At 48.9% G+C, this 15,731-nt stretch overlaps 1 long non-coding RNA gene across 1 annotated transcript in view; it reads left to right on the plus strand.

The window, feature by feature from the left end:
• LOC119942404 overlaps positions 1 to 15,275 on the plus strand; it is a 39,915-nt gene extending 24,640 nt beyond the window's left edge. Inside the window, exon 4 of the long non-coding RNA XR_005455360.1 lies at positions 15,180 to 15,275. This is a non-coding gene — a long non-coding RNA (uncharacterized LOC119942404). The remainder of the gene's footprint in view (positions 1 to 15,179) is intronic.
• The last annotated feature ends 456 nt before the right edge of the window (positions 15,276 to 15,731 follow it).

Raw genomic sequence — 15,731 nt, forward strand, 5'->3', positions numbered from 1 at the left:
CTTGTGACTCCCAGGCCCGTGCTCTATCCCTATGCAATACTGCTTATCTGTCGATGGTTATTGATTGATCTCTGGTATGTACTGAGCGCTGGGTTGCTTTGTGGAGAGCCCCGTACAAAACGCTCAGGAGGGTACACTCCAACAGAGTCGGTAGATGTGACCCCTGCCCACAAGGAGTTTAGGGGAGGAATTGGGCGTTAAAAACAGATTATTAGATTGGTTTCATCACACCCCACAGACAAACGTTTGAAGTCAATGCCTGCCAATGACAAAGTAAGAAATCATCTTTAGGAGGCATGAAGATGGAGCCATCTAGTCTCGTCTTGCTACCGCTTCAGCAGAACCCTTTCATTTTGGCCTCATGATGGCTTCTGCTTAGTTACTTGGTTTTATTAAGAAAAATAGGATCTCGCACCTGCAGTATTGGGGAACATCCAGCTCCTCAATTTTACTCATTTTTGGCCCGCTACACATCCGCCATACACCCCCTGGCCTGGAATGCCCCCCCTCCCCACATCCGCCAAGCTAACTCTCTTCCTCCCCTCAAGGCCCTACTGAGAGTTCACCTCCTCCAGGAAGCCTTCCCACACTGAGCCCCCTCCTTCCTCTCCCCCTCCTCCCCCTCTGCATCCCTCCCGCCTTACCTCCTTCCCTTCCCCACAGCACCTGTATATATGTATATATGTTTGTACGTATTTATTACTCTGTTTATTTATTTTACTTGTACATATCTATTCTATTTATTTTATTTTGTTAATAAGTTTTGTTTTGTTCTCTGTTACCCCCTTCTAGACTGTGAGCCCACTGTTGGGTAGGGACCGTCTCTACATGTTGCCAACTTGTACTTACCAAGTGCTTAATGATAATACTAATAATAATGATAACAACTGTGGTACTTGTATGAGAAGCAGTGTAGCTAAGTGAAAAGAGCCCGGGCTTTGGAGTCAGAAGTCATGGGTTCAAATCCCAGCTCCGCCACTTGTCAGCTGTGCAACTTTGGGCAAGTCACTTAACTCCTCTGTGTCTCAGTTCCCTCACCTGTAAAATGGGGATGAAGACTGTGAGCCCCCCGTGGGACATCCTGATCACTTTTTAACCTCCCCAGCGCTTAGAACAGTGCTTTGCACATAGTAAGTGCTTAATAAATGCTATTATTATTATTATTATTATTATTATTATTATTTGTTTGCTAGGCACTTACCACATGCCAGGCACCATTCTAAGAGCTGGGGTGGAAACCAGCCAATTGGGTTGTACCCACTCCCTATCCCACGTGGGGCTCACGGTCTCCATCCCCATTTTACAGATGAAGGAACTGAGGCACAGAGGAGTTAAGTGACTTGCCCAAGGTCATGCAGCAGACAAATGGCAGCAAATCTTGTGACTCCCAGGCCCGTGCTCTATCCCCATGCCATACTGCTTATCTGTCGATGGTTATCGATTGATCTCTGGTATGTACTGAGCGCTCGCTTGCTTTGTGGAGAACCCCGTACAAAACGCTCAGGAGGATACACTACAACAGAGTTTGTAGATGGGCCCCCTGCCCACAAGGAGTTTGGAGGAGGAGTTGGGCGTTAAAAACAGATTATTGGATGGGTTTCATCACGCCCCACTGACAAACGTTTGAAGTCAATGCCTGCCAATGACAAAGTAAGAAATCATCTTTAGGAGGCGTGAAGATGGAGCCATCTAGTCTCGGCTTGCTACCACTTCAACAGAAACCTTTCATTTTTGCCTCATGATGGCTTCTGCTTAGTTACTCGGTTTTATGAAGAAAAATTGGATCTCGCACCTGCAGTATTGGGGAACAACCAGCTCCTCAATTTTCCTCGCTTTTGGCCCGCTACACATCCGCCATACAACCCCTGGCCTGGAATGCACCCCCTCCCCACATCCGCCAAGCTAGCTCTCTTCCTCCCTTCAAGACCCTACTGAGAGCTCACCTCCTCCAGGAGACCTTCCCAGACTGAGCCCCCTCCTTCCTCTCCCCCTCTTCCCCCTCTGAATCCCTCCCGCCTTACCTCCTTCCCTTCCCCACAGCACCTGTATATATGTATATATGTTTGTACGTATTTATTACTCTATTTATTTTACTTGTACACATCTATTCTATTTATTTTATTCTGTTAATATGTTTTGTTTTGTTCTCTGTAACCCCCTTCTATACTGTGAGCCCACTGTTGGGTAGGGACCGTCTCTACGTGTTGCCAACTTGTACTTACCAAGTGCTTAATGATAATACTAATAATAATGGTAACAACTGTGGTACTTGTATGAGAAGCAGTGTAGGTCAGTGAAAACAGCCCGGGCTTTGGAGTCAGAGGTCGTGGGTTCAGATCCCAGCTCCACCACTTGTCAGCTGTGCGACTTTGGGCAAGTCGCTTGGCTCCTCTGTGCCTCAGTTCCCTCACCTGTAAAATGGGGATGAAGACTGTGAGCCCCCCGTGGGACATCCTGATCACCTTGTAATCTCCCCAGCACTTAGAACAGTGCTTTGCACACAGTAAGTGCTTAATAAATGCTATGATTATTATTATTATTATCATTATTTGTTTGCTGGGCACTTACCACATGCCAGGCACCATTCTAAGAGCTGGGGTGGAAACCAGCAAATTGGGTTGGACCCTCTCCCTATCCCACGTGGGGCTCACGGTCTCCATCCCCATTTTACAGATGAGGGAACAGAGGCACAGAGGTGACTTGCCCAAGGTCATGCAGCAGACAAATAGCAGCAAATCTTGTGACTCCCAGGCCCGTGCTCTATCCCTATGCCATACTGCTTATCTGTCGATGGTTATCGATTGATCTCTGGTATGTACTGAGCGCTTGCTTGCTTCGTGGAGAGCCCCGCACAAAACGCTCGGGAGTATACACTACAACAGAGTTGGTAGATGTGACGCCTGCCCACAAGGAGTTTAGAGGAGGAGTTGGGCGTTAAAAACAGATTATTGGATTGGTTTCATCACACCCCACAGACAAATGTTTGAAGTCAATGCTTGCCAATGACAAAGTAAGAAATCATCTTTAGGAGGCGTGAAGATGGAGCCATCTAGTCTCGGCTTGCTATCGCTTCAGGAGAACCCTTTAATTTTTGCCTCATGATGGCTTCTGTTTAGTTACTCGGTTTTATGAAGAAAAATTGGATCTCACACCGACAGTACTGGGGAACATCCAGCTCCTCAATTTTACTCGCTTTTGGCCCGCAACACATCCACCATACACCCCCTGGCCTGGAATGCCCCCCCTCCCCACATCCGCCAAGCTAGCTCTCTTCCTCCCTTCAAGGCCCTACTGAGAGCTCACCTCCTCCAGGAGGCCTTCCCAGACTGAGCCCCCTCCTTCCTCTCCCCCTCCTCACCCTCTCCATCCCTCCCGCCTTACCTCCTTCCCTTCCCCAGAGCACCTGTATATATGTATATATGTTTGTACGTATTTATTACTCTATTTATTTTACTTGAATATATCTATTCTATTTATTTTATTTTGTTAATAAGTTTTGTTTTGTTCTCTGTTACCCCCTTCTAGACTGTGAGCCCACTGTTGGGTAAGGACCGTCTCTACGTGTTGCCAACTTGTACTTACCAAGTGCTTAATGATAATACTAATAATAATGATAACAACTGTGGTACTTGTATGAGAAGCAGTGTAGCTAAGTGAAAAGAGCCCGGGCTTTGGAGTCAGAAGTCATGGGTTCAAATCCCAGCTCCGCCACTTGTCAGCTGTGCGACTTTGGGCAAGTCACTTAACTCCTCTGTGCCTCAGTTCCCTCACCTGTAAAATGGGGATGAAGACTGTGAACCCCCCGTGGGACATCTTGATCACCTTGTAACCTCCCCAGCGCTTAGAACAGAGCTTTACACATAGTAAGCGCTTAATAAATGCTATGATTATTATTATTATTATTATTATTTGTTTGCTAGGCACTTACCACATTCCAGGCACCATTCTAAGAGCTGGGGTGGAAACCAGCAGATTGGGTTGGACCCTCTCCCTATCCCACGTGGGGCTCACAGTCTCCATCCCCATTTTACAGATGAAGGAACTGAGGCACAGAGGAGTTAAGTGACTCGCCCAAGGTCATGCAGCAGACAAATGGCAGCAAACCTCGTGACTCCCAGGCCCGTGCCCTATCCCTATGCAGCAGACAAATGGCAGCAAACCTTGTGACTCCCAGGCCCGTGCTCTATCCCCATGCCATATTGCTTATCTGTCGATGGTTATCGATTGATCTCTGGTATGTACTGAGCGCTCGCTTGCTTTGTGGAAAGCCCCGTACAAAATGCTCAGGAGGGTACACTACAACAGAGTTGGTAGATGTGACCCCTGCCCACAAGGAGTTTAGAGGAGGAGTTGGGCATTAAAAACAGATTATTGGATTGGTTTCATCACACCCCACAGACAAACGTTTGAAGTCAATACCTGCCAATGACAAAGTAAGAAATCATCTTTAGGAGGCGTGAAGATGTGACCGTCTAGTCTCGGCTTGCTACCGCTTCAGCAGAACCCTTTAATTTTGGCCTCATGATGGCTTCTGCTTAGTTACTTGGTTTTATGAAGAAAAATTGGATCTCGCACCTGCAGTATTGGGGAACATCAAGCTCCTCAATTTTACTCGCTTTTGGCCCGCTACACATCCACCATACATCCCCTGGCCTGGAATGCCCCCCCTCCCCACATCCGCCAAGCTAGCTCTCTTCCTCCCTTCAAGACCCTACTGAGAGCTCACCTCCTCCAGGAGGCCTTCCCAGACTGAGCCCCCTCCTTCCTCTCCCCCTCCTCACCCTCTCCATCCCTCCCGCCTTACCTCCTTCCCTTCCCCACAGCACCTGTATATATGTATATATGTTTGTACGTATTTATTACCCTATTTATTTTACTTGTACATATCTGTTCTATTTATTTTATTTTGTTAATATGTTTTGTTTTGTTCTCTGTCACCCCCTTCTAGACTGTGAGCCCACTGTTGGGTAGGGACTGTCTCTACGTGTTGCCAACTTGTACTTACCAAGTGCTTAATGATAATACTAATAATAATGATAACAACTGTGGTGCTTGTATGAGAACCAGTTTACCTCAGTGGAAAGAGCCCGGGCTTTGGAGTCAGAGGTCATGGGTTCAAATCCCAGCTCCGCCGCTTGTCAGCTGTGCGACTTTGGGCAAGTCACTTAACTCCTCTGTGCCTCAGTTCCCTCACCTGCAAAATAGGGATGAAGACTGTGAGCCCCCCATGGGACATCCTGATCACCTTGTACACTTCCCAGCGCTTAGAACAGTGCTTTGCACATAGTAAGTGCTTAATAAATGCTATGATGATGATGATGATGATGATTATTATTATTATTATTTGTTTGCTAGGCATTTACCACGTGCAAGGCACCATTCTAAGAGCTGGGGTGGAAACCAGCCAATTGGGTTGGACCCTCTCCCTATCCCACGTGGGGCTCACAGTCAACAATCGTATTTATTGAGCGTTTACTATGTGCAGAGCACTGTACCACAGTCTCCATCCCCATTTTGCAGATGAGGGAACTGAGGCACAGAGGAGTTAAGTGACTCGCCCAAGGTCATGCAGCAGACAAATGGCAGCAAACCCTGTGACTCCCAGGCCCGCGCCCTATCCCTATGCAGCAGACAAATGGCAGCAAATCTCGTGACTCCCAGGCCCGTGCTCTATCCCTCTGTCATATCCCTGCTTATCTGTCGATGGTTATCGATTTATCTCTGGTATGTACTGAGCGCTGGGTTGCTTTGTGGAGAGCCCCGTACAAAATGCTCAGGAGGGTACACTCCAACAGAGTTGGTAGATGTGACCCCTGCCCACAAGGAGTTTAGAGGAGGAGTTGGGCATTAAAAACAGATTATTGGATTGGTTTCATCACACCTCACAGACAAACGTTTGCAGTCAATGCCTGCCAATGGCAAAGTAAGAAATCATCTTTAGGAGGCGTGAAGATGGAGCCATCTAGTCTCGGCTTGCTACCGCTTGAGCACAACCCTTTCATTTTGGCCTCATGGTGGCTTCTGCTTAGTTACTCGGTTTTATGAAGAAAAATTGGATCTCGCACCTGCAGTATTGGGGATCATCCAGCTCCTCAATTTTATTCGCTTTTGGCCCGCTACACATCCGCCATACACCCCCTGGCCTGGAATGCCCCCCCTCCGCACATGCGCCACACTAGCTGTCTACCTCCCTTCAAGGCCCTACTGAGAGCTCACCTCCTCCGGGAGGCCTTCCCAGACTGAGCTCCCTCCTTCCTCTCCCTCTCCTCCCCCTCTCCATCCCTCCCGCCTTACCTCCTTCCCTTCCCCACAGCACCTGTATATATGTATATATGTTTGTACGTATTTATTACTCTATTTATTTTACTTGTACATATCTATTCTATTTATTTTATTTTGTTAATATGTTTTGTTTTGTTCTCTGTTACCCCCTTCTAGACTGTGAGCCCACTGTTGGGTAAGGACCGTCTCTACGTGTTGCCAACTTGTACTTACCAAGTGCTTAATGATAATACTAATAATAATGATATCAACTGTGGTACTTGTATGAGAAGCAGTGTAGCTCAGTGAAAAGAGCCCGGGCTTTGGAGTCAGAAGTCATGGGTTCAAATCCCAGCTCCGCCACTTGTCAGCTGTGCGACTTTGGGCAAGTCACTTAACTCCTCTGTGCCTCAGTTCCCTCACCTGTAAAATGGGGATGAAGACTGTGAATCCCCCGTAGGACATCCTGATCACCTTGTAACCTCCCCAGCGCTTAGAACGGTGCTTTGCACATAATAAGCGCTTAATAAATGCTATCATTATTATTATTATTATTATTATTATTATTTGTTTGCTAGGCACTTACCACGTGCCAGGCACCATTATAAGAGCTGGGGTGGAAACCAGCAGGTTGGGTTGGACCCTCTCCCCATCCCACGTGGGGCTCACAGTCTCCATCCCCATTTTGCACATGAGGGAACTGAGGCACAGAGGAGTTAAGTGACTCAGCCAAGGTCATGCAGCAGACAAATGGCAGCAAACCTTGTGACTCCCAGGCCCGTGCCCAATCCCCATGCAGCAGACAAATGGCAGCAAACATTGTGACTCCCAGGCCCGTGCTCTATCCCCATGCCATACTGCTTATCTGTCGATGGTTATCAATTGATCTCTGGTATGTACTGAGCGCTCGCTTCCTTTGTGGAGAGCCCCGTACAAAACGCTCAGGAGGGTACACTACAACAGAGTCGGTAGATGTGACCCCTGCCCACAAGGAGTTTAGAGGAGGAGTTGGGCGTTAAAAACAGATTTTTGGATTGGTTTCATCACACCCCACAGACAAACGTTTGCAGTCAATGCCTGCCAATGACAAAGTAAGAAATCATCTTTAGGAGGCGTGAAGATGGAGCCATCTAGTCTTGGCTTGCTACCGCTTCAGCAGAACCCTTTCATTTTTACCTCATGATGGCTTCTGCTTAGCTAATTGGTTTTATGAAGAAAAATTGATCTCGCACCTGCAGTATTGGGGAACATCCAGCTCCTCAATTTTCCTCGCTTTTGGCCCGCTACACATCTGCCATACACCCCCTGGCCTGGAATGTCCCCCCTCCCCACATCCGCCAAGCTAGCTCTCTTCCTCCCTTCAAGGCCCTACTGAGCGCTCACCTACTCCAGGAGGCCTTCCCAGACTGAGCCTCTTCCTTCCTCTCCCCCTCGTGCCCCTCTCCATCCCCCCCATCTTACCTACTTCCCTTCCCCACAGCACCGGTATATATGTATGTATGTTTGTACATATTTATTACTCTTTTCATTTATTTTACTTGTACATATTTATTCCATTTATTTTATTTCGTTAATATGTTTTGTTTTGTTCTCTGTCACCCCCTTCTAGACTGTGAGCCCACTGTTGGATAGGGACCATTTCTACATGTTGCCAACTTGTACTTACCAAGTGCTTAATGATAATACTAATAATAATGATAACAACTGTGGTACTTGTATGAGAAGCAGTGTAGGTCAGTGAAAAGAGCCCGGGGTTTGGAGTCAGAAGTCATGGGTTCAAATCCCAGCTCCACCACTTGTCAGCTGTGCGACTTTGGGCAAGTCGCTTGGCTCCTCTGTGCCTCAGTTCCCTCACCTGTAAAATGGGGATGAAGACTCTGAGCCTCCCGTGGGACATCCTGATCACCTTGTAACCTCCCCAGTGCTTAGAACAGTGCTTTGCACATAGTAAGCACTTAATAAATGCTATTATTATTATCATTATTATCATTTGTTTGCTAGGCACTTACCATATGCCAGGCACCATTCTAAGAGCTGGGGTGGAAACCAGCAGGTTGGGTTGGACCCTCTCCCTATCCCACGTGGTGCTCACAGTCTCCATCTCCATTTTGCAGATGAGGGAACTGAGGCACAGAGGAGTTAAGGGACTCACCCAAGGTCATGCAGCAGACAAATGGCAGCAAATCTTGTGACTCCCAGGCCCGTGCCCTATCCCTATGCAGCAGACAAATGGCAGCAAACCTTCTGACTCCCAGGCCTATGCCCTATCCCCATGCAGCAGACAAATGGCAGTAAACCTCGTGACTCCCAGGCCCGTGCCCTAGCCCTATGCAGCAGACAAATGGTAGCAAACCTCCTGACTCCCAGGCCCATGCTCTATCCCTATGCCATACTGCTTATCTATAATTGATGGTTATCAATTGATCTCTGGTATATACTGAGTGCTCGCTTGCTTCGTGGAGAGCCCCACACAAAACGCTCGGTAGGATACACTACAACAGAGTCGGTAGATGTGACCCCCTGCCCACAAGGAGTTTAGAGGAGGAGTTGGGCGTTAAAAACAGATTATTGGATTGGTTTCATCACACCCCACAGACAAACGTTTGAAGTCAATGCCTGCCAATGACAAAGTAAGAAATCATCTTTAGGAGGCGTGAAGATGGAGCCATCTAGTCTCGGCTTGCTACTGCTTCAGCAGAACCCTTTCATTTTTGCCTCATGAGGGCTTCTGCTTAGTTACTCGGTTTTATGAAGAAAAATCGGATCTCGCACCTGCAATATTGGGGAACATCCAGCTCCTCAATTTTACTCGCTTTTAGCCCGCTACACATCCGCCATACACCCCCTGGCCTGGAATGCCCCCCCTCCCCACATCCGCCAAGCTAGCTCTCTTCCTCCCTTCAAGGCCCTATTGAGAGCTCACTTCCTCCAGGAGGCCTTCCCAGACTGAGCCCCCTCCTTCCTCTCCCCCTTCTTCTCCTCTCCATCCTTCCCGCCTTACCTCCTTCCTTTCCCCACAGCACCTGTATATATGTGTATATGTTTGTACGTATTTATTACTCATTTATTTTACTTGTACACATCTATTCTGTTTATTTTATTTTCTTAATATGTTTTGTTTTGTTCTCTGTCACCCCCTTCTAGACTGTGAGCCCACTGTTGGGTAGGGACCATCTGTCTCTACGTGTTGCCAACTTGTACTTACCAAGTGCTTAATGATAATACTAATAATAATGATAACAACTGCGGTTCTTGGATGAGAAGCAGTGTAGCTCAGTGGAAAGAGCCCGGGCTTTGGAGTCAGAGGTCATGGGTTCAAATCCCAGCTCCGCCGCTTGTCAGCTGTGCGACTTTGGGAAAGTCACTTAACTCCTCTGTGCCTCAGAGGGTTGGACCCTCTCCCTATACCACATGGGGCTCACAGTCTCCATCCCCATTTTGCAGATGAGGGAACTGAGGCACAGAGGAGTTAACTGACTCGCCCAAGGTCATGCAGCAGACAAATGGCAGCAAACCTCGTGACTCCCAGGCCCGTGCCCTATCCCTATGCAGCAGACAAATGGCAGCAAACCTTGTGACTCCCAGGCCCGTGCTCTATCCCTATGCCATACTGCTTATCTGTCGATGGTCATCTATTTATTTTACTTGTACTTACCTATTCTATTTATTTTATTTTGTTAATATGTTTTGTTTTGTTCTCTGTCACCCCCTTCTAGACTGTGAGCCCACTGTTGGGTAGGGACAGTCTCTATGTGTTGCCAACTTGTACTTCCCAAGCGTTTAGTACAGTGCTCTGCACACAGTCAGCGCTCAATAAATATGATTGATTGATTGATTTTAATCCCCATTTTACAGATGAGGTCACTGAGGCACAGAGAAGTGAAGTGACCTGCCTAAGGTCACACAGCAGAAAAGTGGCGGAGCCGGGATTAGAATCCAAGTCCTCTGACTCCTGAGACGGTGCTCTTTCCCCTAAGGCACACCGCTTCTTGCCTCCGACAGACGACCGCTCTCTGCACCCTCCAAGATTTATTGAAGGCACATCTCTTCCGGGCAACCTGACCCCACTAAGTCCTCATGCGTTCTTCCGCTCCATTCTGCATCGCCCTAACTTTCTCCCTTTATTCACCTCACCCCCTTCAGCCCCCACAGCCATTTTGTCCACATCTGCCATTTATTGATTTATTTATAGTTACGTCCATCTACCCCTCTGGACCGTAAGCTCGTTGTGGGCAGGGAAGTTCTTCTGTATTATCCCAACTGCTTAGCGTAGTGCTTTGCATACAGTAAGCACTCATTAAGTACGATCGATCGATAGGCATCAAATCCCCATTTTACAACTGAGGAAGCGGAGCCCCGGAGAAGCGAGTCGGCTTGCGAGTCGAGGTCACGCGGCGGAGCGGGCTGCGGAGCGGGGAGGAGAACCCGGGTCCCGTGACTCGGCAGGCCGGTGCTCTCCTGCTGGGATGCAAACGGGCAAGCCGTGCAAGTGCGCGAGGAAGTGTCTGCACCGTGGACGTGTTTTCCTCCGTCTGGTGGTTGAAGCTTTTATCTACCACTCAGGAAGCCACAAGGCCCCCTTCTTCCCCAAGCAGCAGTGAAACCTCATCCTACTTAATCTCACCCACGACAGAGCCTCAGAGAGATTCCACGTGCAGAGGCCCAGCTCGGGGAGTGCTCAACGAATGGGCCCCCGGCCGGCTTCTCGGCTCTGTATTTCCCCAAGGGCTCAATCCACTAATCGCCGCGGGCACGAAGGGTACATAGTAGCCTTGGGACGGCACTCTGCGTATAGGGAGCTCTCGATCGATCAGACTGTGCCTGACCTGATGATCTTGTACCTACCCTAGTGCTTAGCATATTATCGAGCTCCTAGGAAGCGCTTAAGAAATCATATGTCCAGGGGGTCCGTGGTGACTTGGGGGCTGACCGCGGTTAAGGCGGGTCCGGGCTCCTGGAGCCTGCAGCTCTGGGGCCTCTGTCCCGCCATTCCCTCTCGGTGCCCCCGGCCTGGGTTCCCCCGGCTGTGAGTAAGGGGACCCTGAGGAAGCAACGTAGCCTCACAGATAGAGCACGTGCTTGGGAGTCAGCGGGTTCTAATCCAGGCTCCACCACTTGATTGCCGTGTGACCTTGGGCAAGTTGCTTCACTTCTCTACACCTCAGTTACTTCATCAGTAAAATGGGAATTAGCATGGTGGAGCCCCATGCGGGACAGGGACTACGTCCCACTTGACTACATTGTATCTCCTCACCCTGGGCTTCAAGGCTGTCCATCACCTCGCCCCCCTCCTACCTCACCTCCCTTCTCTCCTTCTCCAGCCCTGCCCAAACCCTCCGCTCCTCTGCCGCTAATCTCACCGTGCCTCGTTCTCGCCTGTCCCGACATCAACCCCCGACCCACGTCATCCCCCTGGCCTGGAATGCCCTCCCTCCGCACATCCACCAAGCTAGCTCTCTTCCTCCCTTCAAAGCCCTACTGAGAGTCACCTCCTTCAAGAGGCCTTCCCAGACTGAGCCCCCATCTTCCTCTCCCCCTCCTTCCCCTCCCCATTCCCCGCCTTACCTCCTTCCCCTTCCCACAGCACCTGTGTATATGTATATATGTTTGTACATATTTCTCTAGTGTGGCTCAGTGGAACGAGCATGGGCTTTGGAGTCAGGGGTCTTGGGTTCGAATCCCAACTCCACCACATGTCTGCTGTGTGACCTTGGGCAAGTCACTTAACTTCTCTGAGCCTCAGTTACCTCATCTGCAAAATGGGGGTTAAGACTGTGAGCCCCACATGGGACAGCTTGATCACCTTGTATCCCCCCCAGTACTTAGAACAGTGCTCCGCACATAGTAAGCACTTAACAAATGCCATTATTATTATTTATTTATTTTATTTGTATATATTTATTCTATTTATTTTGTTTTGTTTTGTTGTCTGTCTCCCCCTTCTAGACTGTGAGCCCACTGTTGGGTAGGGGCCGTCTCTATATGTTGCCAACTTGTACTTCCCAAGTGCTTAGTACAGTGCTCTGCACACAGTAAGCGCTCAATAAATACGATTGAATGAATGAATTTACTTCAGTGCTCAGTACTGTGCCCGACACATAGTAGGCGCTGAACGAAATACCATAAACAAACAACAAAAAATTATTCAGGAACTTTCTTTTCTCAATCAATTGATCTTATTTATCGAGTGTTTATTGTGGGCAGAGAATTCTTTCATTTATTCAATGGTATATTGGGCGCTTGTATGCAAAGCACTGTAGTGAGCGCTTGGGATAGTACAATATAACACCCAACAGACACATTCCTGCCCACAATAGGCTCACAGTCTAAAGGGGGAGACAGACAGGAATATAAATGAATAAATGAATTACAGATATATGTCCATCCCTGACCCATAGCGACGCCACGGACACACCTCTCCCAGAATGACCCACTTTCATCTGCAATCCTTCTGGTAGCGTATTTTTCCCAGTAAAAATACGGAAGCGGTGTATCGTTGCCTCTTTCCTCACAGCCGACTTGAGTCTCCGCCTTCGAATCTCTCCTATGAGGCTGCCACCTGGCACAGTACAACTATATACAGATGATGATGATGATGATGATGATGCTGGTATTTGTGAAGCGCTTACTATCAATCAATCAATCGTATTTATTGAGCGCTTACTGTGTGTAGAGCACTGTACTAAGTGCTTGGGAAGTACAAGTTGGCAACATATAGAGACGGTCCCTACCCAACAGTGGGCTCACAGTCTAGAAGGAGGAGACAGAGAACAAAACCAAACATATTAACAAAATAAATAGAATAGATATGTACAAGTAAAATAAATAGAGTAATAAATATGTACAAACATATATCCATATATACAGGTGCTGTGGGGAAGGGAAGGAGGTAAGGCGGGGGGGGATGGAGAGGGGGAGGAGGGGGAGAGAAAGAAGGGGGCTCAGTCTGGGAAGGCCTCCTGGAGGAAGTCTTTACTATGTGCAAAGCACCATTCTAAGCGCTGGGGGGATACAAGGTGATCATGTTGTCCCACGTGGGGCTCACAATCTTAATCCCCAGTTGACAGATGAGGTAACTGAGGCACAGAGAAGTGAAGTGACTTGCCCAAAGTCACACAGCTGACAAGTGGTGGAGCTGGGATTAGAACCCCTGACCTCTGACTCGCAAGCCCGGGCTCTTTCCACTGAGTCACGCTGCTTGAAGGACCAAATGAGAGTGGTGCAGAGAGGAGTGGGAGGAGGGGAGAGGAGGGCTTAGGGAAGCCTTCTGGGAGGAGATGTACTTTCAGTAAGGTTTTGAAGGGGGAGGAGAGCGATCATCTGTCTGAATTCTACTAAGCACTTGGGAGAGCCCAGTACCACAGAGCCAGTAGTCACGCCCCTTGCCTACGACCGGCTTAAGGTCTCGAGGGGGAGACAGATGTTGATAGCAATGAATGAACCGCAGATACCCATCCTCACCTTCTCTTCCAAAAACAGTCCTGTCCCCCATCCCCTTGCCCCTTCAAGGAAAGCTAGAAAAACAAGTTCATCGGTGTCAGAATCAGGAGATTCACCTACGGTCGGGAACGTTTGCCAAAAACGATCAAAATCCTCTACGTCTTTTTCTGACACCCCAGCGTCGCATCGGTCAATTGGTGGTACTTGAGTGTGGAAGACTGTGCCGGGCACAAGATCCATGCTCTCGGGGAACTCGCAAAGTGCAGAGCGTTGTACCGAGCACTTGGGAGGGGAGAATAGATTTAATAGACCCGATTGCCGTCTAAGGAGTTTAAGGTCATTTGTTCATTCAATCTCATTTATTGAGCACTTACCACATGAAGAGCACTGTACTAAGCGCTTGGGAAGTACAATTCAGCAATAAAGAGAGAAAGTCCTTGCCCGCACCGGGCTTTCTGTTTCGAAGGGGAGAGGCAGGTATCAAAATGAGTAAACAGGCATCGATATAAATCAATAGAATTACAGATATAGACACATCAAAACAAGCGGGAAGCCCATCAGTCAATCCGTCAGTGGTATTTACTGAGCGCTTATTATGGGCAGAGTACTGTAAAGCACTTAGTGGGTTACTTAAGATGCAGTAGAGGTGCTAGACATGTTCCCCGCTCACAGCAACCTGACCGTCCAGAGGGAGAAACAGCCATTGAAATAAATTTCCGACGGCTATGTACACCGATGGATCGGAGGGAAGGGGGAGGTGAATATCAAGCGCTTCAAGGGTGCACAGCCTAGCACGTAGATGGCCCAGAAGGGAGAGGGAGTGGAGCGAATGAAGGTTTAGGTGGGGAAGCCCTCTAGGAGTAGGTCTGATTTGCGTCAGGATTTGAATTTGGGGAGAGCGGCCGTCTGTCAGATATGGCGGGGGAGGCCGTTCCGGGCCAGAGGCGGGATGTGGGAGCCAGGTAGGAGGTGAGATATAGATGAGACGGAGGTACGGCAAGCGGGTCGGCCTCAGAGGAGCGGAGTGTGCCGGGTGGGACGGAGTGGGAAATCAGTGAGGGGAGGGAGGAGGGGCCGAATTATTTAAAGGCAGCTGCAAGGCATTTCTTTCGGATGCCAAGGTGGACAGGCAACTCCTGGAGGTTCTCAAGGAGCGGGAAAATGGGAACCAAATGGTTTAAAAAAAAAAAAAAATATCCAGATAGCAGAGTCAAGAAGGAAAGCCCGGCTTGGGCAGGGATTGTCTCTCTTTATTGCTGAAGTGTGTATTCCGAGCCCTCGGTACAGTGCTCTGCACACTGTAAGCACTCAATAAATAGGGTTGATTGAATGAATGACCGGAGTGGGGACAGCAGGGGGAAGAGAGGTTAGTGAGCAGGTTGGTACAATAGCTAGAGAGGGATATAATAGGTGTTGGGATCATCACGGTAGGCAATAGCAGATTTCTTTGTTTGTTTCTTTGTTTGTTTGTCTTTAAGGTATTCATGAAGCACCTAGTATGCACCAGGCACCGTACCGAGCGCCGGTTCCGGTACCGATCGTGGGTTCGGACGGAGAAGAAAGGGTGGATTCTAGAGATTCGCGAAGGTAGAACTGACAGGTCTGGGCGACGGATCGGGTCGGATGAGAGCGATGAATCGAAGATCACACCAAGGTCACGGGGCTCGTGGGATGGGGACTTTGAACCACAGAGCTCAGTACAGTGTACAAGGTAATAATCATAATGGCATTTGTTAAGTGCTCACTACGTGCCAAGCTCAGTTCTAACCATCGAGGGCCGTTCCCCGACGGCACTGGCTATTCGGGCACCAGAGCGGAGACGATAAGGCTCACCGTCGGCGGCGTTCGTCAATCCTCACCGTGTATGGGACACCGGACCGAGCCCTCGGGAGAGTCCGGCGGAGTCGGGGGACACATCTCCGGCCCATGGCGAACTTCGGCCTCGAGGCGGGTAGGTGGACGGCGATGTCGGCTCTATAGCTCCGAATGACCTGTGATCTTTCTCGAGGGCTCACTAAGGGGCGGGTCCT

This window comes from Tachyglossus aculeatus, chromosome 21 (genome assembly GCF_015852505.1).
Source record: "Tachyglossus aculeatus isolate mTacAcu1 chromosome 21, mTacAcu1.pri, whole genome shotgun sequence".
Taxonomy (NCBI): Eukaryota; Metazoa; Chordata; class Mammalia; order Monotremata; family Tachyglossidae; genus Tachyglossus; species Tachyglossus aculeatus.